The sequence below is a fragment of the Panthera leo genome, chromosome A2 (genome assembly GCF_018350215.1).
Source record: "Panthera leo isolate Ple1 chromosome A2, P.leo_Ple1_pat1.1, whole genome shotgun sequence".
Classification (NCBI taxonomy): domain Eukaryota; kingdom Metazoa; phylum Chordata; class Mammalia; order Carnivora; family Felidae; genus Panthera; species Panthera leo.
In genome coordinates this window covers 116,908,512-116,935,898 of record NC_056680.1, presented here as the reverse complement: position 1 = coordinate 116,935,898, position 27,387 = coordinate 116,908,512, and the positions used below count along the sequence as shown (strand labels likewise).

The following is a 27,387-nucleotide window of genomic DNA, read 5'->3' as shown; positions in this document are numbered from 1 at the left end:
GGGGGGGGGGGGGGGGGGGGGAGGGAAGCACTTTTTTTTTTTTTTTTTTTTTTTAGTTTATACACTCCTGGATTGTTAAGAACTCTCATTGTTAAAAATGAGATTTTGTGATTTGAAAGTATTTATGTAAATATATATAAATATATAAAATAAACCGGAGCCCCTGGGCATCTCTATTCCTCTTTTGCTGAATCAGAAGATCCCAATTACTAGGAAAGGAAACACGGCCTGGAGAAGTGAAGACACCACTTTCTTCAGAAGTGTGTAAGATATTTCTCCCTCCTTTAGCTGACACATCAGGCCAGATTTGTATTCAGTTCCGATCCATCAGAAATGATGAGGGAGCCTGAGGCAGGCTGAGGGGCAAAGCACACGCTAGGACCCCCACCCCCACCCCGCCCCCACCCAGGTGGGACATGTATGATATTTCTTGGACACTCCAGGCTACCCCAAACCCGGAAAGGACAACAAAACAAATGGCTAAACTGGTAAGAGTCTCCACCAGTTTGCCAGAAAAAGGCAATCCCATCATAGCCTAAAGTCCAGGAACTCCCTACTGTCTTAATGTTCATGCTTTACTGGAGGGAAAAACAACCTTAGCTTGACAATAAATAACTAGGCTTCCAGTAAGTCTTTTGCATGTAGAAGTCTCTTTGGGAAACTCCCTCTCAGACTTTATCTCCCCCAACTCCATTAAACAGTCAACACCCCCCCCCCCACACACACACACATAACCCCAGTGCAACTCTTCCTGCCAACGGGTCCTGTCCCCATGCTTTACTAAAATCACCTTTCTGCACCAACAACATCTTCAAGAATTCTTGAAGAATTCTTGGCAGTCGGCTTCAGACCCCACGAACCCCCCATCACCCGAAAACTTCATCAAAAAATAATTATTATTTTTTTAATTAAGAGAGAGAAAGAGAGTGAGCAGGAAAGGGGCAGAAAGAAAGGGAGAGAGAGAATCTTAAGCAGACTCCATGCTGACTGAGCCCTGACATGGGATTCGATCCCACAACCCTGGGATCATGACCTGAGCCAAAATCAAGAGTCGTACAACTCAACTGACTGAGCCACCCAGGGGCCCCAACAGTTAATTTTTGAAGCAAGATTAGCAGAAACACAAAACAGGAACTGTAAAGCAAATCCACATGGTTTGAAAGCCAGCCCGGCCCAGCCCGAACAGGCTCCATCTAAGTCTGTGGCCAGTATCAGGCACTGACAGCCAACAGCTTAACTGGCCAAAGTCTCAGGGGTATGTCTTTCCAACTCCACCCACCCATTTCTGAATATATCATTTATCTCTAATTCATCCTTCCCTTGCTTCCAAATGGATGGGAAGCAGTTCCCAAATAGTTAAGGCAGTAAAGCTATTAACATAGGAATTGTGATACAGATATGGTAAGAATGAGGAAAAAGTAAAAAGGTCATTTTAAGTATAAACTCCTAATACTTATTTAATTTTGGGTTGAAGCATATTTAATTTGGGGTTGATATACACTAGGGCTCCTTAAGATCTGTACTGTAAAACCAAGGAATATAACAATCAGGAAAATAATCCAGAAGGAGAGCACTACATTCTCCACTTCTACTGACTCAGTAAATAAATCTGAATTCAACAAGCTTCCCCATGCTCTTCAGAGGACACTGGCCTTTTTCTAAGCCTTTGTCTTAATTCTCATATAAGTCTAATCGATCTTCTGGCACATACCTAGCTTGCTGACACAGCAGCTTAACAATCCTCGATAACCAGCTCAAAAGGCAGCATGGAAGTGTTTAGTGCTCATACTTAGAGCCATTCACATCTGGATTCAAATCCCAACCATTCCACTCATGGCTATGTGACCTTGGCTGAGTTACTTAACTTCTCTGGTCCTCCATTTTCTTATAGGGGGCAAAGAAAGGATTCTTAATAGTGCTGGTTTCGTAGGATGAGAATTAAATCACATAATGACTTACTGCACTTACCAAGTATGCAATAAAAGTTAAGTGTGACCAATGGCTGAATTCTTGGCACCTTTTTCTTCAAAATCTAAGAACCATGGAAGATGCAAAAAATTGTATATTTTCAATAAAAACTTCAATTGGATGGCTGCATATGCATGTATATGTCCCGGAGCAGAGAGAGAAAAGCAAAACTTGCCATTCACAAAGGATGCACAAGCCCACTGCATCTTTAGCTATAAAAAATATCCATGTAAAACTATAAACACTGCAGCAAAAATCAATGGCCAAACAGAATATGGTACTGGTACAGAAAATACGCATTAGCCTAGCTATTCGTGATTGACTGTCACGAGAAATAGAAATGGAGATGTGATCTAACAATACTGTGTCTTAAAATCCTAGTCTATTACAAATGCTTCCAAGGCAGCCCCATTATGAATGTGATTTCACACCAACAGCTCTGTACGAGCCGAATTTCCCACATCTTAGGTGCCAAGGACAGTTGGCCTGGTTGAAGACCAGCAATAAATCTCCCTTTAGGCTTCCATTTTCCAAGTTAAGTATCCTCAGGTATTCAGTGGCTCTTGATAACCAGGATAAAAAAAGATGTAAACAGGTACCTTTTCAGAGTCTCCAAATGAGCAGAAAACACAGATAGTAATAAAAATAGCTACCACTTCTGAATGTCAACCAAGTGCTGGCATTGTGCTGAGTATATTATGTGCACTGCCCCGTTTAATTCCTAAAATCACCCATTTTATGGATGAAGAGGTCAAGGCTTAGAGAGGTGAAGCAGCTTGCTCAAGGTCACCAACTTGTCCAGGGGCAACACTGGAATCCAAACCTACCTGCCTAGTTAATCACTACTCACTTTTCAGATCTCGGTTCCACTCGCACCAACTCCCTCCAGCAAAGTCAAATCCCCCACTTCCCTTGCATCATTGTCTTCCTCTGAAATTCTGATCACAGTGATATTTGTACCCTTATTTGTGTCAATACTGAATTAATGTCTGTCTCCCCACCAAACTGTAAGCTTGTTGACTTAGGGTCCCTGACCTCCTACCCCAGTACCATGCACTGATTGTGCAAAAAAGTGGGGAAAAACAGTATTTAGAAATCAGCCAGCCGCTTGGGCACTGCACCAAGCACAGGCAGTTCAGTGTTCGTCCGTGTGTGGGCACCACAATGCCACCTGCCCATTCTGAGGGACAAGATAACTGGAAGAACTGGAATAAGCAGAACTGGAGGATCTCAAGCACAAAACCTCCCAGGGGTGAGACATGGTTTTATCTTCCCATCTGAAAGAGGGCAGTACAAGAGATGGACTCTTCATCAACCCAATTAAGATATTATTAATAATAAATCAGGGTGGCTCAGTCGGTTAAGCGTCCGACTTCAGCTCAGGTTGTGACCTCATGGTCCACGGGTTCAAACCCCATGTTGGGCTCTGTGCTGACAGCTCGGAGCCTGGAGCCTGCTTCGGTTTCTGTGTCTCCCTCTCTCTGTCCCACCCCTGCTTGCTCTCTCTCTCTCTCTCAAAAATAAATAAAAACATTTAAAATAATAATAATAATAAATCATGCTTCTGATTCATTGTGGTCAACTCTTTCCACTGCATATGGCTTAATTCTGTTTTGACACTTCTTTAATTAAATTTTTAAAGATTTTGCTTTTAAGTAATCTCTGTACTCAATGTGGGGCTCAAACTCACAACCTTGAGATCAAGAGTCTCATGCTCCAGCCAGGCGTCCCCTCTGTTTTCTTGCCCCCCCCCATTCTAATCTGCATTCTATTCCCTTCCTTGAATATCTTTTTTCTCAAATACTTGAAGCAGAATCACATCCCATTCACAGGCTAGTTTCTTAACACTCAGCTACGAAACCAAAAGCAACTGGAAATAAAGGAAACCATATACAAAACAAAAAGCAGTTATTGAATCTCAGCATTTCTTCGTAAGGCACTGTCACAAGGAAAATCCCAATGGTTTGAGAGTAAAATTTTTTTGTCTTTTTTTAAGTAGGCTCCACGCCCAACATGGGGCTCAAACTCACGACCCCAAGATCAAGAGTCGCGTGCTTTACCGAGTGAGCCAGCCAGGCACCCTTGAGCAAAATCTTTTAAGCAAATCATATAGCACCATCCCATATTATACTCCATTCATAATATTAAAATGTTAAATGGTAGAAGCATTAAGTCCTTCACGAGACTCAAAAACACATCCAGAGCAAGCTATTTTAGTCCAATAAGATAAAAAAGGAGTAACTTTTTTAAAGAGAAAATTACATTTGCTGCCTGTCAAAAAATCAGGTTTTTTAAGGGCTCAGGATCTGATTATCAGTCTGATGATAGTTCTAACTTTGTAATGTTTTTTAGTTTTATATCACAGGTGAACGCTGAGCTTTAAGAGTATGGAAGAGGTGGAGACAATCCGGAGAGGGGGTTTTGTTACATAAATGCTCAGGAAAAAGGGGGAAAAAGTTAACTTAGTCCCACTGGTTTAGCAGAGCCCCAAATTCATGAAAGGTCTACATGATCTAACCCTTTTTTAACATGCAATCTTACCCTATGATCCAGCAACTACATTACTAGGTATTTTCCCAAAGGATACAAAAATACACCCTGATGCTTATAGCAGCATTATCAACAATAGCCAAACTACAGAGAGAGCTCAAATGTCCACTGACTGATGAATGGATAGAGAAGATGTGGTACATACATACTACGGAATATTACTCATCCGTCAAAAGGAATGAAATCTTGCCATTAGCAATGACATGGATGAAGCTAGAATGTATTATGCTGAGCAAAATAAGTCAATCAGAGAAAGACAAACGTCATATGATTTCATTCATATGTGGAATTTAAGAAACAAAACAGATGAACACGTGGGTCAGGAAAAAAAAGAGAGAGAGAAACAAATCACAAAAGATTCTTAATGATAGAGAACAAACTGAGGGTTGATGGAGGGAGGGAGGTGAGAGATGGGCTAGATGGCTGATGGGCATTAAGGAGGGCACTTGTTGGGATGAGCACTGAGTGTTGTTTGTAAGGGATGAATCACCGAAGTCTACTCCTGAAGCGAATATTGCACTGTATGCTGACTAAGATGTAAATAAATTTAAAAGAAAAAAACACGCAATCTTTACAGGTATAGAATTCCCCGAATATTCTTTTCAGAGAGTCACAGGTACAGCAGGTTCTCCGGGCCTGGCAGAACAACCAACCGTGAAGAGCCCAGTTATGCAATGTCTTAGTCAAGGAAAGTGCTGCCTGTGAGGGAAACAATAGCCCTGAGGAGACAAAACACCAGTGTACAAGTTCTAACACCATCCAGTATCTACTAGAAGGACCAATTCTAGAGAGCTGCTGTGTGATATGTACTTATCGTTAACAATACTGCATGGCAGTGGCACCTGGGTGGCTCAGTTGGTTGAGTGGCCGACTTTAGCTCGGGTCATGATCTCACAGTCCGTGAGTTCAAGCCCCACGTCGGGCTCTGTGCTGGCAGCTCAGAGCCTGGAGCCTGCTTTGGAGTCTGTGTCTCCCTCTCTCTCTGCCCCTCCCCTGCTTGTGCTCTATCTCTCAAAAATAAATAAATGTTAAAAAAAATTTTTTTTAAAAACAATACTGTGTAGCATACTTAAAAATCTGTTAAGAGGGTAGATCTCATATTAAGTGTTCTTACTACAATAAAAAAAAATGATCAGGTATCTGCTAAGTGGTTTTCTAGTTAGCCACACATGAAGGCTGAGAGAGAGAAACTGCAGGGTCCCCAAAATGCCCCATGCATGGAGGTTCTTCGCGCCTCTTCTGTGCACGTGTGCATGCACACACACACACACACACACACACACACACACAAACTAGCTTCTTCCTCCTTTTGCCAGTTAACTTCTACATCTTGATTCCTATGTGTGCTTCACGTATCTTTTTAATATAAATACTAGGCCCTTTCCCAAGATGCAGCACGGTGTATAAAAGAAGAAACAGAGGGGCGCCTGGGTGGCTCAGTCAGTTAAGTGTCTGCCTTCCGCTCAGGTCATGATCTCACGGTTCGTGGGTTCGAGCCCCGCGTCGGGCTCTGTGCTGACAGCTCGGAGCCTGGAGCCTGCTTCGGATTCTGTGTCTCCCTCCCTCTCTGCCCGTCCCCTGCTCGCTCATGTGTGTGTGTGTGTGTGTGTGTGTGTGTGTGTGTGTGTGTGTGCGCGCGCGCGCACTCGCTCACTCTCTCTGTCAAAAATAAATAAACATTAAAAAAAATTAAAAAAAAAAAAAAGAGGTTCTGTTCCCAAGTGTGCTACTACCTGGGAGTAGACTCAGTCCAAGCCAGTTTCCTCAGCAGAGGAAGGGATGAAAAACTACAATCCTGATCTCAAGGGCCCAGCAGAAGCCCTAACATGACAGTTTTAAGAACTATGCGTAGCCTCTGCTCTGGATGAAGTAACTCACAGCCAGACTCACGCACGACCATTGGCATCTGGAGCTTCCTCAGAATCTAATTTTAAGCAACTCAAACTTCTTTATCACAACAGTCTTAAATCTCCAGTGACCCCTCCTGGCAACTATCATGAAGTCAACAGTGACCAAAGCTTCTGTCATTTGCTGCAGAAGCCAAGATCCTCTTTCCTTTCCTGCACACAGGACTGGGAAGCAGCCCTGCGTCCAGAGGGCACACCTGTGCACTCACCTACCAGGCAGTGAGAAGGCGGTGAAGGGCAAGGCCAGGCGCCCATACAAACACCGCCCAAATGCCAGCTGAAAGCCCCGGCAGAGGAAAGAGAACCTCCACGGCATGATTAAGGGAAAGGAAGAGCAAAGCACTCTCAGACGTTTCCCAACCCATCATGCTATCACCCAGAAACCCAGGAGACCTTGAGCCCAAACTGCCGAGTTACTAGAAGGCCTCCACCTTGGTAAACCAAAGGCTGCCATTTACAATCACAGCTTGGCCAGGGTGCCTGGGGGGCTCAGTCGGTTGAGTAACTAACTTCAGCTCAGGTCATGATCTCATGGTTCGTAGGTTCAAGCCCCATGTCGGGCTCTGTCCTGAATGCTTGCTTGGAGCCTGGAGCCTGCTTCAGATTCTGTGCCTCCTTCTCTCTCTGCTCCTCCCCCGCTTGTGCTCTGTCTCACTCCATCTCTCAAAAATAAACAAATGTAAAAAAATAAAAAATGAAAAAAAAAAACAAACAAAAAACCAATCACAGCTTGGCCCCGTCACGGACATTACCATGTACCCATAAGCTGTGAATACATATGCTTTTGTCTCTTGTTTGTGATCTGTCCCCACAAGAGTAGGGCAGGCATCGCATCTGTTCTATCACTAATGTATACCTGCTGCTTGGCACAGTATCAGCCACGATGTCGGTACTCGATGACTATGGAACGGATGAGTGAATGAACAAATGGATGAATGATATCCTAGTCACAACAGTCCTCTGAGGCGGGGCAAGTATTACGGTCTCTGTTTCTCAGATAAGAAGAGACACCTAATGGAGGTGATGACTTATCCAAGGACAGGCAGGCCTGGGCATTTCCTCACATGATCATAATAAATCCACTCATTAGCCCCTACCTGTCCCTTTGCACAAGTTCACTCACTTATCAGATAATGTAGTAGAGAAGAGGCCTTGGAAGACTGACACTCCAGCTTGTAAATTCTTAGGAGACAAAAGCAGGAGTGAGAGGAGGGGCAGAAGGATGAGATAAGCCAAGAAAGAGCACAGAGTTGGGGGGGTGAGGGGGGATGGGGAGGAAGGGAAGGCGGGAATCCCGTATTTCAGGGACAGCTCCCTGAGAGGCCCTGGGCATCCCCGAGTCAGCAAGAGGAATCTGAGCAGCTATGAGGAAAGAGGGATTTCCAAAAGGCAGAGGTTGAACACACAGGACACAAGGACTAGGCAGTCGGGTCTGGAAAATCCAGATTCCCATTTCTGCTTACAATGCTGCACCTCAGGATCATTCTCTCCAAGAACTCTGAAGGTTCTGGTGGCTCATCTGTGCAAGAACCAGCCCTACATGTTGAGAAGACACAGACCCCAAATGGCCAGAAGAGAGCTGGCTTCTCAAAGGCAACAGGGATAGGCCCACACTCACCACCGGGCCCAGCCATCAGCCTGTGGGGACTTGCTGAAGCCACACAGCTCAGGTCTCTGCTCCTTTGTCTGTGGGGACACAGAAGAGGCTGAAAACTGGCTTTGAAGAAGCAGGTGACTCTGAGCATCTACACACATGACAGCCAGCTACAGATCCCACAGTGTTCTCTAGAGACACGGAATCCTGGTGATCCAGTACTGACAAGACACCAGGTGGTGGCCCCGAATCCAAATCCTGCAGGGTGGCCCTGGTAGCAGAGAGGAGAACGAAGAGTGACCATCTTGGTTAGAGGTCAGGCTGCTCAGAGTGAAGGGATGGAGTAGAGGTGAGTGGGAAGAAGACTGTGGAGTCAGGGCTCAAAAACCACACCTGCCTCCCCTCTTAGAGAAACCTGATCAGCACCCTCGCTGAACTCATTGTCATCCTACCTGCTGAAACCTCTAGGGCACTAAGTGGATGTCCTTCCATCCAACTTCCAAGGCCACCATCATCTGGCTCCATGGTCTGAAACAGTCTTGGTTTCTGCTCCTTCTTCCCACCGGCGATCCCACCATTCAACTGAGAGCCTTCCTCTCCCCAGCAGTGGGCTCGGTGTCCCCAGATGCTCCATCACGTCTCTCTGCCTATCTCTGCCCTACCCATCCGTTAGGGCAAAATATCAAAAGCGTACACCTCCACAGCCCTTAGAATGGCCAGAAACTACTCCGAGCACTCGACACACGTTAACTTATTGACTTTGCACAACAGCCTTTCGAAGAGGCGTTATTAAGTATCCCCACTTTACAGATGAGAAAACTGAGGCACAGAGAGATTGACTTTCTCCAGGCCCCATAAATAAGAAGAGGCAGAGCCAATATTCAAACCCACAATCCGCACCAAAGTCCCTCCTCCCAATCAGCAAGCCACACTGCCTCTCACGGCACAACTCACCTGCACCTCTTCCCCGAGCCTTCCCTGGCTCCTTCGTGGACAGCTCCTTGCAAATCTTCATGCCACTTTCCATGTTTGCTTGGCATGGTAATTGACTAGATTCTTGTCTTCTCTTCCCTCCTAAACTCGAAAGCCCGTGAGAGCAAAGCTTTGGGGCTATTTCTACATCATCTTTGCACGCATTTCCTATAGCTGCTATAACAAACTGCCATCAATTTCGTGGCTTAAAACAACACAAACTTATTATTGTACAGCTCTATAGATCGGAAATCCAACACTGATCTCTCTCGGCTAAAATCAAGGCATCTACAGGGCTGGAGGCTTTAAGGGAGAGACTGCTCCCTTGCCTTTTCCAGCTTCTAGAGGCCGCCGGGATTCCTAGGCTCCTGGCCCTCTTCTCCATCTTCAAAGCCAGCAACATATCATCTCTCTGACCCTTGTTCTGGGGGCGCATCTCCCCCTGACCATGGCCAAGAAAGTTCTCTGCCTGTAGGGATCCATGTGATTCGACTGGGCCTACGTAGAAAACCCAGGATAATCTCATCTCCAGGGTCTTAATTTAATCACATCCACCCTTGAATACAAGGAAACATTCACAGCTTGTGGGGATGAGAACATGGACCTTTTGGGGGGCCATTATTCTACCACAAGCTTTGTATATACACTTCGAACACAGTGTTCCCCTGACTAGTGGAGAACCGAATCCCCATCAGAAATCAGCTGCACCAGCCCCTGAATGTTTGATCAGATGGTCCTTCCACTGGCCTCTGACTGTGGTGTACATTAGTCTCGTGTCCCCAAAGTGGCCAACAGCTCTTTGAAGAGTGTCCTCCCTTTTCATAGCCCCAAACTCTGATAGTGGTGAACACATAAAGACGTTTAATAACCTGGGGATCAAACACAATGCTGAATCTATACGTAGGTTCAATCCCTACCTCAACGACAGTTTTATGTTCTATTTTTTGTTTCATATTTATTAATTTTTAAAACATAACTTATTTCAAAATATAAAATACACGAAAGAGTATAGAATAAAAACTCTCCCTCTTTTCCCTACCTCTTCATCATTTTTAATATAACTTCCAGAGATATTTTATGCATATGCGAGTACATACACATATGATCCCCGCCCCCCCGCTTCCTTTTCTGTAAATCGTAGACTCACATATGGTCCTTCCTACACTTCACTCTGTACTTAACAATACACACTGCTCCACAGATATTCATAGACCATTCTTGTTCTCTTTTTGTGGCTGTGTACTACTCCACTGTGCAAATGTCCCCTAATTCATGTTCACCAGCTTGCACGGATAGGCACTCTTGCTGTTAGAAACAGTGAATCCCGTGAATTTATCTGAAGGATAAATTTCTGCACATGGAATTTCTGAGTCAAGCAAGACCATGTGAATTTTCCACTCTGACAAATACCAGCAAGACAGCCTCTATAGGAAACTAATACACATTCTTCAAGCGAGTATGTGAGTTCTGTTTTCCCACAGCCTCCCTAACATGGATGGTTTTCAAAATGTTTTTCTCTTTGTGAATCCCAGACAGGTGAAATGTTGTAAATTTCAGTGCAATTTAATTAGAATTTAAAAAATTATTTGTGAGGTCAGCATTTTTATGTGATTAGGAGCCACTAAGTTATTTTCTATGAATTGTTTGCTCATATCCTTTGACCATTTTCTTATAGTATTCTTGTTCTTTTCCTTATTGATTTGTAGGAGTTCTCTATGTATTAGGAAAATTAATCCTTAATACATAACATGAAATACAAATATATTTTTCTGGTTTGTAAACTTTTTTTTTTTTTTTTTTTGCTTATGGGGTTTTGCTATGCTAATTGTTTTTAGGTAATGAATTTTATCAGTCATTTCCTTTATGGCTTTTAAGTTTTGCCCCATATTTACAAAGCCTACTCCTAAGTGTAAAGTTATAAAAATATTCTCCTTTAAATTATTCCAGAAACCAATCATCTGTAAGCAGTGAAGTTACCTTCTATGTCATAAATTATATCAGGGCCATAAGTGCAATTGGCCATAATGTACACAAACAGAATTTAAGTTCTTTGGGTTTTTTGCTTGTTTGGTTTTTTTTTAAGAGAGAGAGAGAGAAAGAGAGAGAGAAAGCAAGAGAGCATGAGCAGGGGAGAGGGGGAGAGGGAGAGGAGGAGGGAGGGAGGGGGAGAGAGAGAGAGAGAGATTGAGAGAGACAGAGAGAGAGAGAGAGAGAGAAAGAGAGAGAGAGAGAGAGAGAGAGAGAGAGAGAGAGAGAGAGAGAATATCCCAAGCAGGCATCAAGCAGGCTTGATCCCATGATCCTGGGATAGTGACCTGATGAGCCAAAATCAAGTCAGATGTTCAACCAACTGAGCCACCAGGTGCCCCCAGAATTTAAGCTTTTGAAAGTTAACTTTTATTTTCTGATGTTCTGACGTTTATAAAAGCACTGTCCCATGACAGTTGGTGAGGCAGGCAACTTACGTGTCTCATTTCACACAAGAGGATACCAATACCCAGAGAGGATAAATGGCCACTGAAAGCCACACTCTGTGGTGCAGACTCAAACTGAGGCTCCTAAATGCCAGAAGCTCTTCTCTCCTCTCCCCTCGACCGCCTCTCCTAACACAAGGACAACATCCACGTGCATTGAATCTTAAAGGACATCTCCAAAGTCATTTCTAAATAATTTCAAAAGAAAGTGAAAAGTAACTTTTCTATTCAAAAACAGTTAGGTATTGAAGTGGGTCACACAGCGATCCAATTAAACAGTGACTCATCCTCAAATGCCCAAGCCAATGTTCTCACCAGTTGACAGAATTCCATGTCCTATAGTGTGCCTATATAACCTCACACATTTAATTGAAAAATAAGGGACGTAAAAGTTCCCAGATCCCATGGCTTCTGAGTGGATCCTGAAGAATAGTGCTTCTCCATTTGGGGAAGGGGAGAAGGAGGTACATCCCAATCACAGAGGGCTCTTTTCAAATCGCACAGACCCGAGACTTCCCCATCACCAACCCCTCGACAGCCCACCCCAGAAGGTCACTGCCTGCTCCCTCAAGTGTACTGGTGACAATTTTTGAAAACCACTGTTTCAGAGGACAAAGTCTATATCTGCACAACCCCTGTAAAGCACAGCGCTCTGGTTCTCTGACCAACCCCTTGGCTCAACTCTGCACACTCATGGTGCCTAGTTGCCCTACAGGTCAATTCTGAAACTCCCACCTCAGTCCCTTTGTGCCTCTTGTTCCCTCTAAAGCCCCTCCCACCCTGACCTCCCCACCTAACCCACCATGGAGGCTCCTTCCCATCCTGCAGCTCTTGGTTTCAATACTACCTCCTCAGCGGAGCCTCCCCTGATCACCCACTAAAGCAAACTCCCCCCAGTAATGTTCTACCCTTTTATTTTCTCTTTAGAATTTATCACAATCTGTATTGTTTTATCTATTAATCTATTTTGTTGTTTATTATCTGTCCTCTCAAAGGTCCCACAAGGACAGGGACCTTGTCCAAATCATTCAGGCTTTATAACAGCACTTAGCAGAGTGCCTGGCATATAGTAAGTGCCCAATAAATATCGGGTCAATTAAATTTGACTGCATTACTCCCAACTAATTTTCTCCATGTCTGCACCACCATCAAGTTTCTAAGTGGCCTAACCACATGGGCTGAGAGGAGGGGCATACAAACACTTCACCTGCCTCTCCTCCCAGCCCTCTCCCTTCTCACTCATGGTCGTTAATCATTCACCTTGGAAGAAAAGAAAGCTTTCAGCCAGCAACAGCCTAGAGGGGACTATCCGAGCCACCCAGGTCTTCCTCTGTCGTTTTCTATCTTTCCTCCTGACCTAACTCCACTGGACTGTAAAAGAGGAGAATGGGGAATAATGTTACAGTTATGCCACTGATAATCAGAAACTGTAATCAAAATAAAAAATAGCAGACTGCTAACCATGTGTCAGACACTGAAGAGCTTGTAAGATGAATTATCTCATCTAATCCCCAAGACGGCCAAGTATCATTACTCGCATTTTACAAATAAGGAAACCACGCCCAAGGTCGTGTAGCTAGTAAGTGAAGGAGCCAGGATCCAAAGCCAGGTAACCAGCCGCCTCCTTACTCACCACACGGGACCCACTATGTCCAGCATGGCACCTGCACTACCTCTTTAGAAATAAATGCTTAAAAGACAGCAACCGATACACTGGCTCATTAATGTCTCAAATGCTTTAGGAGGTGAGCTGGGGGCAGAGTCCTGTCTGTATATGAACCTGGGAAAGCCTGCAGCCAAACATCTAGATGTGACTTTCTCCTCAGAAAGAAAGAATACTGAGAGAGGTGTGCTGCATTCACATGACAGACCTCTTTAGTGTCACTGGCAATAAAGGACCCTCTAAGCATTACGGGGGACAAGGACAAGTCAATTCAATATGTAATCGCTGAGCCTCTGCTGTCTGATTGTTACAGGTCTGGTCCTGGTGACGGGTATTTTTTTAAATGGTTAAGTAACACTTTCTCACTTCCACGGCCTAAAGATGCCCAGGCACAGATATGAGACACTCCGCTTGTAATGCAGAACTCACTGTGTGTCACTCTCCCCCCCAAAATAACACTGACAACAAGGCCACAGGAAGAATGGAGAGGCAGAGGCTTCATGGAGAAGACAGGGAGTGAGGAGGCCTCGATGCTCGCATCAGGACAAGCACAGAAAACGGGACCAGGTGATTAAGCAGCAGTACCACGTTCGGAGAGCCAGGAATCCGGCCCCCCTAGGAGTGGAAGAGCTGTGTTGGCAGAATACTGCAAGGAGGTTAAGTCTAGAAGGGCTCCAAAGGGCATCTAGGATGGGGAAGTCCCTGCATGATAAGAGGAGGATTTGATGGGGCTCTGGGGTGGCTAAGTCGGTTGAGCTTTTGCTTTCACCTCAGGTCATGAGATCAAGCCCTGTGTCGGGCTCTATGCTGAGTGTACAGCCTGTTTAGGATTCTCTCTCTCTCTCCCTCTGCCTCTTGCTCTCTCTCTCTAAAATAAATTTAAAAAATTTTTTTAGATTATATATTTAAAAAAGAGGAGGAATTTGAACTTCGATCCTGCTGGAAGGCAGGGATGACTGAGTAAGTTGCCATGATATGATAGCAACAACTCATGCAAGGATGGGGTGGAGGATGGATTGACCGGGAGAGAAATTAAAGGCCATGAGCTTCATCAGGGGGCTGCTTGGATGCTCCAGCCAGCAGAAAACATCACGGACCCAAGGTGGGCTGGGGGGATGGAAAAGCACTAGAAAATAACAAGAAGCAGAACACAGAGGGTGTTGGGTGCAGTGAAACTATTCTGTAGGATTCTCTAATGGTGGACACGTGTCTGACTTGTGTCAAAACCCATAGAGTATACAACACCGTGAGTGAACCTTAATGTCAAGTGTGGACTCTGGGTGATGATGGGGGAGGGGATGCAGACAGTATATAGAATCTCTCTGTGCTTTCCCTGAATTCTGCTGTGAACCTAAAACTGCTCTAAAAAAACACACAAAATCTATTTAAAAAAATATATATCATGAAAAAAACTTGGACAAGAGCATGATGGAGAAAAGGGAGTCAGTGATGACTCACCAATCAGGTGACCGGAAAAAAGACTGTGGTCACTGGCAGAATGAAGAAGTTGGAAAGGTGTGGGGGTGGGCGGAGGGCGCTGTTTTGAGAGCTAAGAGAGAAAGATGAGGTCGGGTGGGAATAAGCTGGGATGATGTAGGACATCCACACAAAACAATCTTGTTTTGGAGAACAGGTTGGCAGTGAGATAAGAAAAGGGTACAGGGATGCAAATTAGAGACAGAAGTGAGCACTAAATGTTCCTCTTTAGTACCAGTGATAAATTCTCTTTCAAAAGGAAAAGCATTACAACACACTGGAAATGACAATCTTTCCGCGAGCTCGCAGCCTCTGTTGCAAAGAACTGCAACTAGGGAGGCAATTTCAGTTACTTGTGAGAAGAGCAACACAAGGAACTGTGACCTACTGGTCAAGTTCAAATCTGTCCAAAGTGACATCTGTCCAGATAGGAAGAACTCGCAAGTTAAAATGAGGGACAAGCAAGAAGGGAGATTTCATGTTTGAGCAAGATTTCACTTCTGACTTCCCCTAAGAGAAGTAGGAAGGACACAGTGAATGGGAAAACAGTGGAGCTGTTCAATGCCAAGCAGCCTGACTGTGAATTCTCATTCTGCCCTTTGCCAGGAGAAAGTAACCTTTCTGTGCCTCAGTTTCCTCATCTGTAAAAACAGGACACCTGCCTACTTCGTGGATCTGCTGCAAAGACTGAAGGAACAAACATGGAGGCAGATGCCAAGGATTTGCTGTGTCAGCCGCTGTCCCTGTTCATTACGGTCCTAGACTTCTCCAAGACCCCTGAGGAAAAATGCTGAAGTCTCCCTCAATATCACAGAGCACCTGTGCCTTTAAAAAATGTTCTTTAAAAAAAATGTTCTTTTCAAGTATCTGTTTTGTCAGATGAAACAGTAATATTTACAGAAGCAGAAAATCTTAGATCTTTATACGGCTCTGAAACTCAGCCCACGTGTGTGAAATGCATACCTGGGCCATTGCCTGCAGTAAATCATTTACCCGGGGATGTCCAATGCCCAACTTTGATCCAAGAAGGCGAAGATAAGCCACATAGAAAGTCCTTTTCAAGTGGGTAAAATACCAAAGTTATTATTCCTTAAATTACTTGCCAAAGCACTGACTGTAATCCAAGGGCATTTTGACATGTGTTTGTTTACCGACTCGGTTTAGCAAAGTTCTCAAAACAGAGGTCAGTTTTTCAAGGTTTCTCAGCTGTCAGGGAAATGAGCTGACTAGGAAAAAACCAGCATCTAGTCTGCACCTCCTTGTAAATCACTGCATTGATTTCCTGGCATAGGAGCTTTCATGCGTGTTTGAGCGGGAGCCCAGATTCTCAGGGTTTGATCATCCATAGATAGCTGACAAAAAGTCTCTGTCTCCTGCTGAGATACCAGAACCCAGAGCTATGGTAACACCATCTCCCAACCCAGCTGGTGACCCCGGAATGCTGTGAGGACGACTGCCTTCTCCCCTTTTCCCCCTTTGCCCCAGCTCTTCCAAATGCCACTCCACAATAAGGAGAGCTGCTATGTCAATAAGAAAGGGGAAGAGGGGTGCCTGGGTGGCTCAGTTGGTTAAGCATCTGACTTTGGCTCAGGTTATGATCTTGTGGTTCATAGGTTCAAGCCACAAATAGGGCTCTGTGCTGACAGTTCAGAGCCTGGAGCCTGCTTCAGAGTCTGTATCTCCCTCTCTCTCTGCCCCTCTCCAGCTCATGCTCTGTCTCTGTCTCTCAAACATTAAAAAAAAAAAAAAAAAAAAAAAAAACTTTTAATTAAAAAAAAAGGGGGGAAGAAAATTATCACCTAATAGAAAATTCTCTTCTTTACGTGTTTATATTTCTAATTTCTAAGAAGCACAGGTCTCCAATATACAAAGCCCCTTGTTGTGCTCTGCACTTTGAACTGTTTGGGTTTATAAGTCTGAGGAAAGAACTGGGAAGAATCCAGAGTCATGGAGGGAAAAGACTGGAGCTCAGAGGAAAATGAGGAGGGAGGGAGGGAAGGACTAAGAGGCAGAGGGAAGGACACACAAGATGGCAGGTCAGGGGCGCCACCAGCTGACCTCCCACTAACCTAGTTAAGTCCACTGACCCAGCAAAGCACATGGTGGCAGACTGCTCTATCGGCATGTCAGGGCTGACACCAAGGTAAAACAGAGAGAGCAGGTGAGCCTTTCTCCCACTTGCACCCCAGGGAATTAGCAGAAAACCTGGGAAAACTGTGGAATTCCCTGGACTATGGCTGGTGGGTTCTCCCCGAGGTTTATTAGTTCTCTAAGGAACAGGAGGCCCCCAGGTGCCACCTGGGTTAGAAGAGAATGTGCCTTTCTTCCCCACACTAATTAAACAGTCTGATTTTACTACATAACATCTAATCACCACAGGAATGCACCAAAAGGCAAAGAATGGACATCCACCCCGACTTTGCTCGCACTCCACAGGTCTTACATGGCCCCCAAGTTCTAACAGGAAAAGGCGATAAACTGGGAGGGAAAGCAACAAGCCTTAGTGAACAATGCAGGCGTGCCTCCCCAGATGCACCCCACTTCTTTGAAACCAGTCCCCAAAAAGGTCAAGCTCGTATAGTGTGACCCCAGCCCGACCCTCCCCCACCCACCCCACATTCATGGCCCTGCCATGAGTCTCAGCCATCTGCAGGGACAATCCAGTCCACACCATGGGGCTGGCAGATCCAGGAGACCACACGTTTCAATGTATGTTCTTAAAAAGATTACTCTGGCTGATTTAGGAAACTGGATCCGAGGGGAGCCGAGTGGAACGAGAGGTGTGATCAGGCCCTGATATGAATGTGTGTGGCAGCAGCCTGAGCTAAGGGGGGGGAGCTGGGGTAGGGGGTGGAGCATAGACAGATGGGAAAATGAACTGAGACCTTGAGCCGGCTGGGAGGTAGGGTGGAGAAATGGCTCCCGGTGCTAGCCTGGACACACGAATGGACGGCAGTAATGATTTCCTCAGATGGGCAAGGGAGGAGGACGGGTTGGGTGAGAGTGGGGAGCAGAGGAAGAATCACCAAGAAGTTAAAGAATCTCCAGTTTCTGGGCCGGCATCTGCACAGACACCTCTGCGGACCTGTACTGCATTTTGCATTCACAATGCTGCGTTCTTTTTCCTAAAGAGGACCCCACACCGCTTGAGTGTCAGGCCCGCAAAACTGGGGAGGGGAGGGACAATAATGTTGGGCAAGTTCACTTAAAATGTCCCTGACACATCCAAGGAGTCAGATTTGATGTTAACTACATAATCCTGGGGCTCAGGAGAGAGCCAGCCATCTGCATCAAGGAATTAATGGTTCAAAGTCTCAGAAACAAATTAAACCAGCTTGTCCAGTGTTTGTCATTGCATCTGGATCACGTGGGAATCAAAACACAGAATCCCAGGTCTCATCCCAGACCTACTGCATGAGAATATTTCAAAGTAAGGCCCAGAAATCTGCTTTAACAAATTTCCCAGAGAATTCTAATGCACAAAAACATTTGAAAACCACAGATATACGGAGAGAGTGTGGAGAAATAAAAGAGGATCAGGGGGCACCTGGGTGGCTCAGTCGGCTAGGCGTCCGACTTTGGCTCAGGTCATGATCTCACAGTCCGTGAGTTCGAGCCCTGAGTCAGGCTCTGTGCTGCCAGCTCAGAGCCTGGAGCCTGCTTCTGATTCTGTGTGTCCCTCTCTCTGGTCCTCCCCTGCTCATGCTCTGTCTCTGTCTCAAAAATAAAAACATTAAAAAAAATTTATAAAATAAATAAATAAATAAAAAATAAAAGAGGATCAGGACAGGCCAAGGAGCCACCAAATGGAGGGGTCAGTGGGAGAGTGGAAGAACAGGAAAGGCAACAAATCACTTATCTGATTATTAACAAAGTTAAACATTTATGTGTGTGTGTGTGTGTGTGTGTGTGTGTGTGAATTACCTGTTAATAGCCTTTACCTGTATTTTTATTGGATTATTTTCTTTTCTCTATTGACTTTGAAAACTCCATGCCTTTTTAGATATTGCAACTATTTGCTTTGCTAATCTGTCATCTGCCTTTCAACTTTGTTTACGACATCTTTTTTCTTATATTAGTATAATGTTTCATAAAGTTAAATCAGTATTTTCCTTTATGCCTTCTGAGTATTAAAGTTGGCAAGGTCTTTCCTACTCCAAAGTTATTTTTGAAAACCATCACATGTATGTATATTTTAATATCTATAATTTGTTTCTGACTTATAATCTTTACTCTAAATGGAATGTGCTTTTATGAATGGTATGAGGCAACCATCTCAACAAACTTAACTGTAGTTGATTTTATGTTACTTTCAATTCCTGTCTTCACAATGGAACCATTTCTGGACTCCCCATCCCTGGTCCATGATATATTTTGAAATCTGGCTGGACGGTACATTTCAAAATGTATTACCTATTAGGACAAATCTATTCTTCCAGGTAAACTTTATCAATTTGTAAAAATGAAGCAAAGTTAAAGGACTGGCCTAAACTAATAAAGATCTCATGACCTTTCAGTCTTGCTTAGTCACTGGAGCATCAGCCTTTGGCCAGGAGGTGGCCTGACTTCCTAGTGACTCACACACTACACAGAATTCTCAGACTTCATGGAATTTAGATCGAATTTACACACGTCTCAGCAAAACATTTTCTAACACTACAATTCTACCAAGAGGCCTCAATGGCCTCCTTGCGACTCAATCGGTGCATGTTATGACTCTTTCCTCACCTTCTCCCCCATTTTTATACTCCTGCTCGTACCTTTCAGAGTTGTTGATGCCCATCCTGAATCACAGTAAAGGGGTTCAGTTTACAACATGATATGCCAAAAGATGCTGTATTTTGATAGGCACTTCCAGGAAGCTTTGCGGGCCCCACACACTGTGGCAGCCTATCAGGTGAGGAGTGAGTCTTTTGACATCTCATAATTTATTCACCTGGCACCACTTATTCCAAAGGGAAACATGGGAGTGCGATGGAAAGAAGACGAGACCAGGAAACCCGAGTTTTGGTCCCCTTTCTACACCTAATTAGCTGTGTCGTTCAGATTAAGTTATTCTACCTTTCCACTGGGTCTCCATTGCCCCATTTGTAAAATGAGATGTCGGGAATAGAACAGTCATTTCTCACCTTTCTTTCCGCCACGGGTGACCCTTTAAGAATCGGAAGTAAGCTGTGGATTCTCTCCTCCAGAATAATGCACTTTTGCACATGAGTATAAAATCAGACATTTTCAGGGGTTCACAGATCCCCAAAAGCCTATCTCTGTATTCCTAGGATCAAGATCTCTGAGACCTACCACACACTGTTAAAAATACCAGAGAATACCATAAACGTACATAGAATCACAAAACCTTACGCAAAGTTGAATCTTTGCAGAACTAAAAGCATCTCCTCTGCAGATAACTGGGAGGAGGAAGTAGTTACTTAGGGAAGAATAAATGAAAGTGCCAATAAGACTTGCCTTTGATTGAGGCCTGGCTCAGCCCTTTCCGTACATTCACGGGGGACTGGGTGAGAGCACCCATTCCAGAGCCAGGCTGCCCAGGTCAAATGTTGTCTCCATCATTTACTAGTTGTCTGCCCTGGGCTCTGAACCACAGTTTCTCCATCTATAACCAAAAAAAAAGAAGGATGTGGGGCGCCTGGGTGGTGCAGTTGGTTAAGCGACCGACTGACTCTTGGTTTTAGCTCAGGCCATGATCTCGTGGTTTCGGAGTTGGAGCCCCACATTGGGCCCCACATAGGCCTGATGGTGTGAAGCCTGCTTGGGATTCTGTCTCTCCTTCTCTCTGCCCCTCCCCTGCTTGTGTTCTATCTCTCTCTCTTAAATAAAACTTAAAAAAAAAAAAAAAAAAGAAGTGTGAGGGGGTAGAAAGGACTATTAATATATACATAGACTATTTGAAAAAGGGCCTGGCCTACAGGAAGCCCAAAATTATTATTAGCTATTATAGAAAGGTGGGATACGTTTGCTGAGTGGTTAAAATTGCGAGCTGTGAAGTTTAGGGAAGTCTTAAATACCTTGATGCCTTAGTTTCCCCAGAGGTATATGTGCTGCCGAAGCGAGCACAGTTTCCCCAGAGGTAAATAGGATCAGATTCGTAAATTTGTTGTGAGGATTAAGGAGACTGTCACATAAAAACTCTCTCACAATGCCTAGCACATAGTAAGTGCTCAAGAAATGTCAGCTGTTGTTATTTACAATTCTGGGACGCAAGGATTACCATTGTTTTTTTTGTTTTAATTTCTGAATAAAGGATAAGTCAGACAGGTTAAGTGCCCCCACTGACAGTACCTCAGCTAGCAAATGACTGTGCCAAGACTTCAACATGGGTGAGCCTGAGACCATAATCTGTAACCACTACCCCGTACTATCTTTTATTTGAACAGGGCTAAGAGAGCATAAATGCTGATTCATAGTTACTGCGTTAACCAAGAGAAAGAAAGAGGTAGGTGCTAACAGTCTAAAATTTGGGATATTCTCCATGGAAGTCAGCCCTGACTTGGCAAAAAGCTCTTCTTTGCCACTCTTAGAAATGAAAGACTACAGACGCTGGACTCTCATCTCAACCAGTTCTAAGCCTTTTGCAAACTTGGTTGTTAAACCACAGCAGTGACACCAAAAGAGGAAAAAAAAAAAAAGAGGCCATTTCACAAACTAGTTTAACTAACAAAGTGAACCCTTTAAAATGAAAGCAGAGACCCTAAGGCTGAAAGAAGATACTTAAGAGTGCTCCAAAGCCACGGAAAACTGCGTCTAGGACACAATCGTCAGCCGTTAATGAATACATTTTTATTTAGAAAAGAATGACAATTCAGATCTATTTTTTGGATACCATGCTCCAGGAGGCCTTCCCCTAAAGTAAAATAAGAGGAAGTTCTCACCACAGCCGAGTGGTGGGGAGAGAAGTGGAGTGCCAGTCAAGAGACCCCTGGTGTGGAGCACTGTCACCTGAGCACGCCCCCACTCTTTGAACACCAATTTGCTCACCACTGAACCAGGTAACTGGTAAGGTGGGAACTGAGAATGAAATACTCCGGCAGAAGAAAACAGGACGCTGAGTTAAATACAAGCCAGTGCTTGTAATCACGTTTTTCACATCTTCCCCTATTTACTTCTAAATGTATTTTATTTTTGTACCTTTATCCAAAACACCCCCAGTAATCAACCTGAAATCTACCATTCCTTAGAATAAAAATGGCCTTAGGAACAGCCATCCCTGGAAGTGATGGCAGAAATGGCAGGAGTGCTCACCTCACGTGCCTGGTACCTCCCGGACACGGATGGAGGAGCCGGTGGGTTCTCACTGGCTCTCTCCCCGCCGTCCACCTTACATCGCGGCCCAGCTCACCCGCCCCCCCCCCCCACCCAGGGTGGGGGTGGGGGGGAAGGACAGGGAGTTCTGCATTCCAAGCCCGCCCCTGCCCCCCTCCACGTCCCCCGAGGGTCAGAGTCAGAAGCCCACTGGAATCTAGGCCTGTTTCCGCTTCCATCCAGCTGAAGGACTCCCCTCCCCGGGCCTTAGTTTCCCCGTCCTTAAAATGAAAGGTTTGAAGGAGATCACGTGAAAGCCTCGTTCCTGCTCTAAATTTCTAATTCCATCATTCTTACAAGAAAACGTTTCCTGCAGAAATAGACGCCTTTCCTTTCAAGCAGGGCACGTTGCCCTGCGTCCCCGTGACCATTCCCCTCGATAATCTCACAGAAGTATGATGCATCAGAACTGAAAAACAGGCTGTTGCTTTCCGGTGGTACCAAACCTGGTCACCAGTCAACGTGGATTTTCTCTCGGGCCTCTTCCCTCAATCCCGCAATCCCACGAAAACCCCTGCCTACCCTTCCCAATTTCTAAACTCAAAACTACCGTTTCATGGGTTAAAAAAAAAAACAAAAACAAAAAAAACAAAAACACCCAAACCCGGCCTGGAGTAAGGTGCTACAGCACTTTTTTGGGCATCCAGGATTCCATCTCCGCCCCACCCTCTCGCCGGGGTATCTCTTTAGCCATATACCCCTGTATCGATACGTAATACGCTCCATGCCCTCCCCTGGCAAAGAAGCCGACCATTTCTTCCTCCCCTGCACATCCCGGCTGGAAAGGTGGCAGCTCCCCGCTCCAATCCCGGGAGACCCAAGCTCTTCCCGGCCCGCAGGGAACGGCGCATGGGCCCCTCAGGAAAAGAAAAGGGTGGCCGGCTCGCCCACGGCCGCGATCCCCACCCCGGCGGCGCGAGGAGGCCTCCCCCGCAGGGCTCCTGTCACTTACGGATGGTTCCTCCGGGCAGGGCCAAGCCGGCGGGCTGGCTGGCAGGCGACGGAGTTTGCTGACTCAAAGGCACAGCGGCGGCGGCGGCGGCGAGCGCCCAGGAGCGCACCCGAGCGCAGCCCCGCGCGCCCCGCGCACGTAGCGGCCCGCGCCCGCGCTCGGCTCCCGCAGACCTCGTGGGGCCGCCGGGCCTCCAGCTTCCGCCGCCCCGGGGCGCCACCGCACCGCCCAGCCCAGGTGCACCCCGGCGCCGTCCGGGAGCCCCGCCCTCCCGCCCGCGGAAGATGAGACGCACCCTCGGCCCGCTGGGCTGCAGCGAACGGTGCCGCCGCCCGGGTGCGCCGCCGCGCCCCGGAGCCCGCGTTCTCTTTCCCGAGTCCGCCAAACCCGGCTGGGGAGGCAATACCCGCGCTTGCCGGGGCTCTAAAGCTGAAGGTGTGCAAGCGGCATCCTTTGGAATCACCACCTGAAAGCCACCTGGAGTTTGCCAATCCTGCCCCCTTAGTGATGGAAGGATTGATGAATGGGGAGAGAGGGGATAGATATAGCGTGACCGACAAGAAAGGTAAACTGTTCATGGTAGAACCTAGGCGGTGGGCACATGGAGTGTTTGCTGTAAAATTCTTTCAACTTTGCTGTATGTTTGAAATTTTTCTGCCAAGGGACCTGAATCCTTTCCCAATGACACCTTGGGCTACGCCTGACCCACCTGTTTGCACGGAAAACCCCAGGGTTCGCTGAAGCACCTCCTAGATGACTACAGGCCAGAATAATAAACGTAGCCTTATACTTCATTTTCCCAGCACGAAATTTCCCGTCAGAGGCAGCCAGCTGCAGATTATCATTCAGGGCCTTTCCAGGCCCACCTGAAAATGTGCCTGTCTTTGGGGCGTCTGGGTGGCTCAGTTGGCTAGGCGACCCACTTCAGCTGGGGTCATGATCTAGCAGTTTGTGAGTTTGAGCCCTGCGTTGGGCTCTGTGCTTACAGCTCAGAGCCTGGAGCCTGCTTCGGATTCTGTGTCTCCCTCTCTCTGCCCCTCCCCTGCTCACCCTCTGTGTCTCTCTGTCTCTCAATAATAAATAAACGTTAAAAAAAAAAAAAAAAAAGGAAAAACTGTGCCTGTCTATCCTCCACACCTAAACTAACTTTGCATAACAAAACTTCCAAGTCTACAAGGTAGTGTCTTAACATCTTGGATCCTGAACTTAAAGCTCTGAATCTTAAAGCTACTGGTGTTAAAATTTAACAGAATCAAATTTTAAAGATCTTATTGGCTTTATTCAACTATTCATGAATCTGGCAGCATCCCATGTAGCAGACAGAAAGGAGCTCTGAGGAGCTGGACAATGTGAAAGATTTTATAGGCAGAAGGGAGCAGAACAAGTAATACTAGGAAAAAGCAGGTTGGTTGTGGCCAGGTTATTTTCCTGGAGGGTTTAGCAGGAGTATATCAGGCAGATTACCCAGTCTGTGCTGACCAGGTTATTCCTGACTGACTGGTTTAAGAGTCCATTTCTGGAAGATCCTGAAACTGTAATGAAGTCTTAGTTTGGTGAGGTGGGGCCCATTTTCAGCCTGTTGTCTTGTTTTTAATATTGCTATTTAATCTCTTAAAACTGCACCCAAGTCATAATACACAAGTGATGTAAACATGATCACTTTTGAAAATCAAATTAAAGTTTATTTTTCAAATCTTGTTCCTTTGCTCCACAAAGAAAGAATTGAATGGAAAACAAAATGCTGCATATGTCTAAGATCCCAAGAGATTCTGGAAAATTAAAATCTTTCTAAATTTATTATTGTCAAAGCACAACCTTATAACTGTAGACAGAGCAGCAAAAAAAAAAAAAAAAAAAAAAAAAAAATTTGGAGAGTCTATAGGAGGTCATTTAAATATCTGTTAGGATTATGGCCCTAACAAAGAGGAAGACTATGGAAAGAATTCAGAATAGAATGATGCAATAATGAGGTATTTCAATGCACTCCATGGATGTAGCATCTGGGTGGTGTTACCAACTTAAGAATTATAATGTGTAGCCTGAATCGAGGGGACTAAGCTAGGTGATTGCCACCTTTTTAGGTTCTGACTTTTTGTTACAGCATCAATAGGCAGGTAAAAAAAACTAGGACTTTCTGGTGCTTAAAAAATCCTAGCCAGCTGAGAAAGTCACCATAAAATTGCTTTAAAAAAATTTTTTTTAATATACTTTAGAGAGAGAATGAGAGTGAGTGGGGGAGTGACACACAGAGAAGGAGAGAGAGAGAATCCCAAGCAGGCTCTGCGTTGTCAACGGGGAGCGTGACACGGGGCTCGAACCCACAGACTGTGAGGTCATGAGCTGAGCTAAAGTCAAGATTCTGACGCTTAACCAACTGAACCATCCAGGTGCCCCCATAAAATTGCTGTTAAGAAGAAATTCTTTTAACCGTCCAATCTGGCCTCAATAGTTACGAGGGCCCGGTTAACTGAGTTTAAACCCTAGCTTTATTACCTCTCATTATGCGATCTTGGGAAAATAATTTAAACTTTCTGGGCCTCATTTTCCCATTTGAAAAAGGAGGATGGTAAGATTAGCACCAGCCACATATGGTTGTTGTGGGGGTTAAGTGAAATAACCCAGGTATGGGTGTCTGGTCGACCACATGACTCTTGATCTCGGAGTCATGGGTTTAATCCCCCACATTGGTTGTCGAGATTATTTTAAGAAAAAAAGTGAAATATTTAATCCAGGTAAATCTTTTGGAACTGTGCTGGATACACAGCAAGGGCTCAAGAAATTATATTTATTATTATAACATTATTATAGCTTTATTATAACTGTTACTATAATTTGATCCTCTAATCTCTTCCATCTCCAAGCTGCCCATAAGGAAGCCACCTCCAATATACTGCCTATAGCTCAAAAAAAGTCACTAAGAAGACACTGAGTCCTTCCTCTATTCCCTGGGAAAATTGCAAAACCCACAGACAATACAAATGGAAATTGCCTGAACTCAGTGTTCAGAAATTATAATTAGCTGTTACTATACAGAACATTACATTAAAAACTCTTTACCTTTAAATTTACATTAATTGTCCTGTCTTCTTGAGAAGGACTGTGATGGTAGATATGATGTACAGAAGGTGGTTTTTGTCATGCATCAAACAATAAGGGCCATCAACAAAAAAAAATTAAGCAAATTGCAAATAATTTGGATTTTGATTTCCGACCTTACAATCATAATCTTTTTTCAATAGTATGAAGACAAATTAACATGAGTAAAAAATAACCACTCCTGACCATCAATCTAACCTGTTTTTTCAAAATACCTCTCTTATGCATCCCTGCCAAACACTGACTAAAGAAAACTTTTGGGCCGGATTACCTATTTGTAAGACAAAAGGGCTTATTTAGACTTCTCATCCATTTACCCACCACTTCATCTTCCTGGACTACCTTTCTCTCAGGTAATGCCACAATCCTACCAACTTTGGCACTGGCTTTGACCTGCTCCCTTCCCTGATCCACAGAGATCCAAGTTCCATGCTTTTCACTGTGGTCAGATCTTGATGTCACTCACCTTCTCTGCTTTCCATTCTCTTATCCAGCTCCCCACTCTTTCAGAATCCTACAGCATCCTCTTTACGGTGGTCCAAGATAGTGGTTTTCAATTGTGTTTAGCAAGGGACCCTTTCTTAAAAATGAACCCCCTTTATAAACAGCAATAGATACTATTGCGTTGCTATACATTTATTTGAAGAATTCGACTTTGTAACATTGGCATATTATAAAGAACTCCCAGACCACTAGAAGCTACTTTGTTGAACACCAACATTTGAAATCAGGGGTTTGTGAATGATTGTTGGAATCTACTATCAGCATCAACATATAATTTATTTCTGTATTTGATGGCTCAATATTGGAAAAAAAACCTAATCTACTTAGAGAGGTGTTTGTAAATAGTCACAGTTTGCAAACAATTTAAGATTTTCTTCAATATAAACCATTCAGAAGTTTGAAAGAGGAATAATGGAAATTTTCGTTTCAAAGATGAAGCATTAAGAATATATAACACATCCTCGTGCTTTATTGTAAATAGAAAATGCCAGTCGGGGGAGGGGGGGTGCCTGTCTGGTACAGTCAGAAGAGCATGTGACTTTTGATCTCTGGGTTGTGAGTTTGAGTCCCACACTGGGTGTAGATTACTAAAAAAATAAATAAATAAACTTGAAAACAAGGAAAGAAAATGCAGAAGACCAATATTTAGAGTAGATGCTAACATGTATATAATGGGAATTATCGCCAGATGACAGGCTGTGTGCACATGTCTTTACATAACCGTATAAGAAAAAACCCTCCTGTGTTTCTCCTTTACTCTCCCATGACTACCACATCTGCAGCACTTCTGATACAAGATGTGTGTGGTTCCCAAGCCATTCTGCGACACCAGATGGGTGTCCTACAGTTCGATTCAGTTCTGACGCTATCTACCTGAAGTTAGTGTCAGATCCCACAGGTTAAGTCTTCAGGCC

At 44.8% G+C, this 27,387-nt stretch overlaps 1 protein-coding gene across 2 annotated transcripts in view; it reads right to left on the bottom strand.

Moving 5' to 3' along the window:
* SNX10 (sorting nexin 10) overlaps window positions 1-23,008 on the bottom strand; it is a 73,424-nt gene extending 50,416 nt beyond the window's left edge. The window contains exons 1-2 of one of the 2 annotated variants that reach the window (XM_042920656.1): window positions 22,874-23,008; window positions 20,068-20,215 (exon numbers count right to left, since the gene is read on the bottom strand). The gene's annotated coding sequence lies outside the window, so the exon portion shown is untranslated. The remainder of the gene's footprint in view (window positions 1-20,067; window positions 20,216-22,873) is intronic. The other variant, XM_042920647.1, reaches the window with a different exon arrangement.
* Window positions 23,009-27,387: the final 4,379 nt, after the last annotated feature.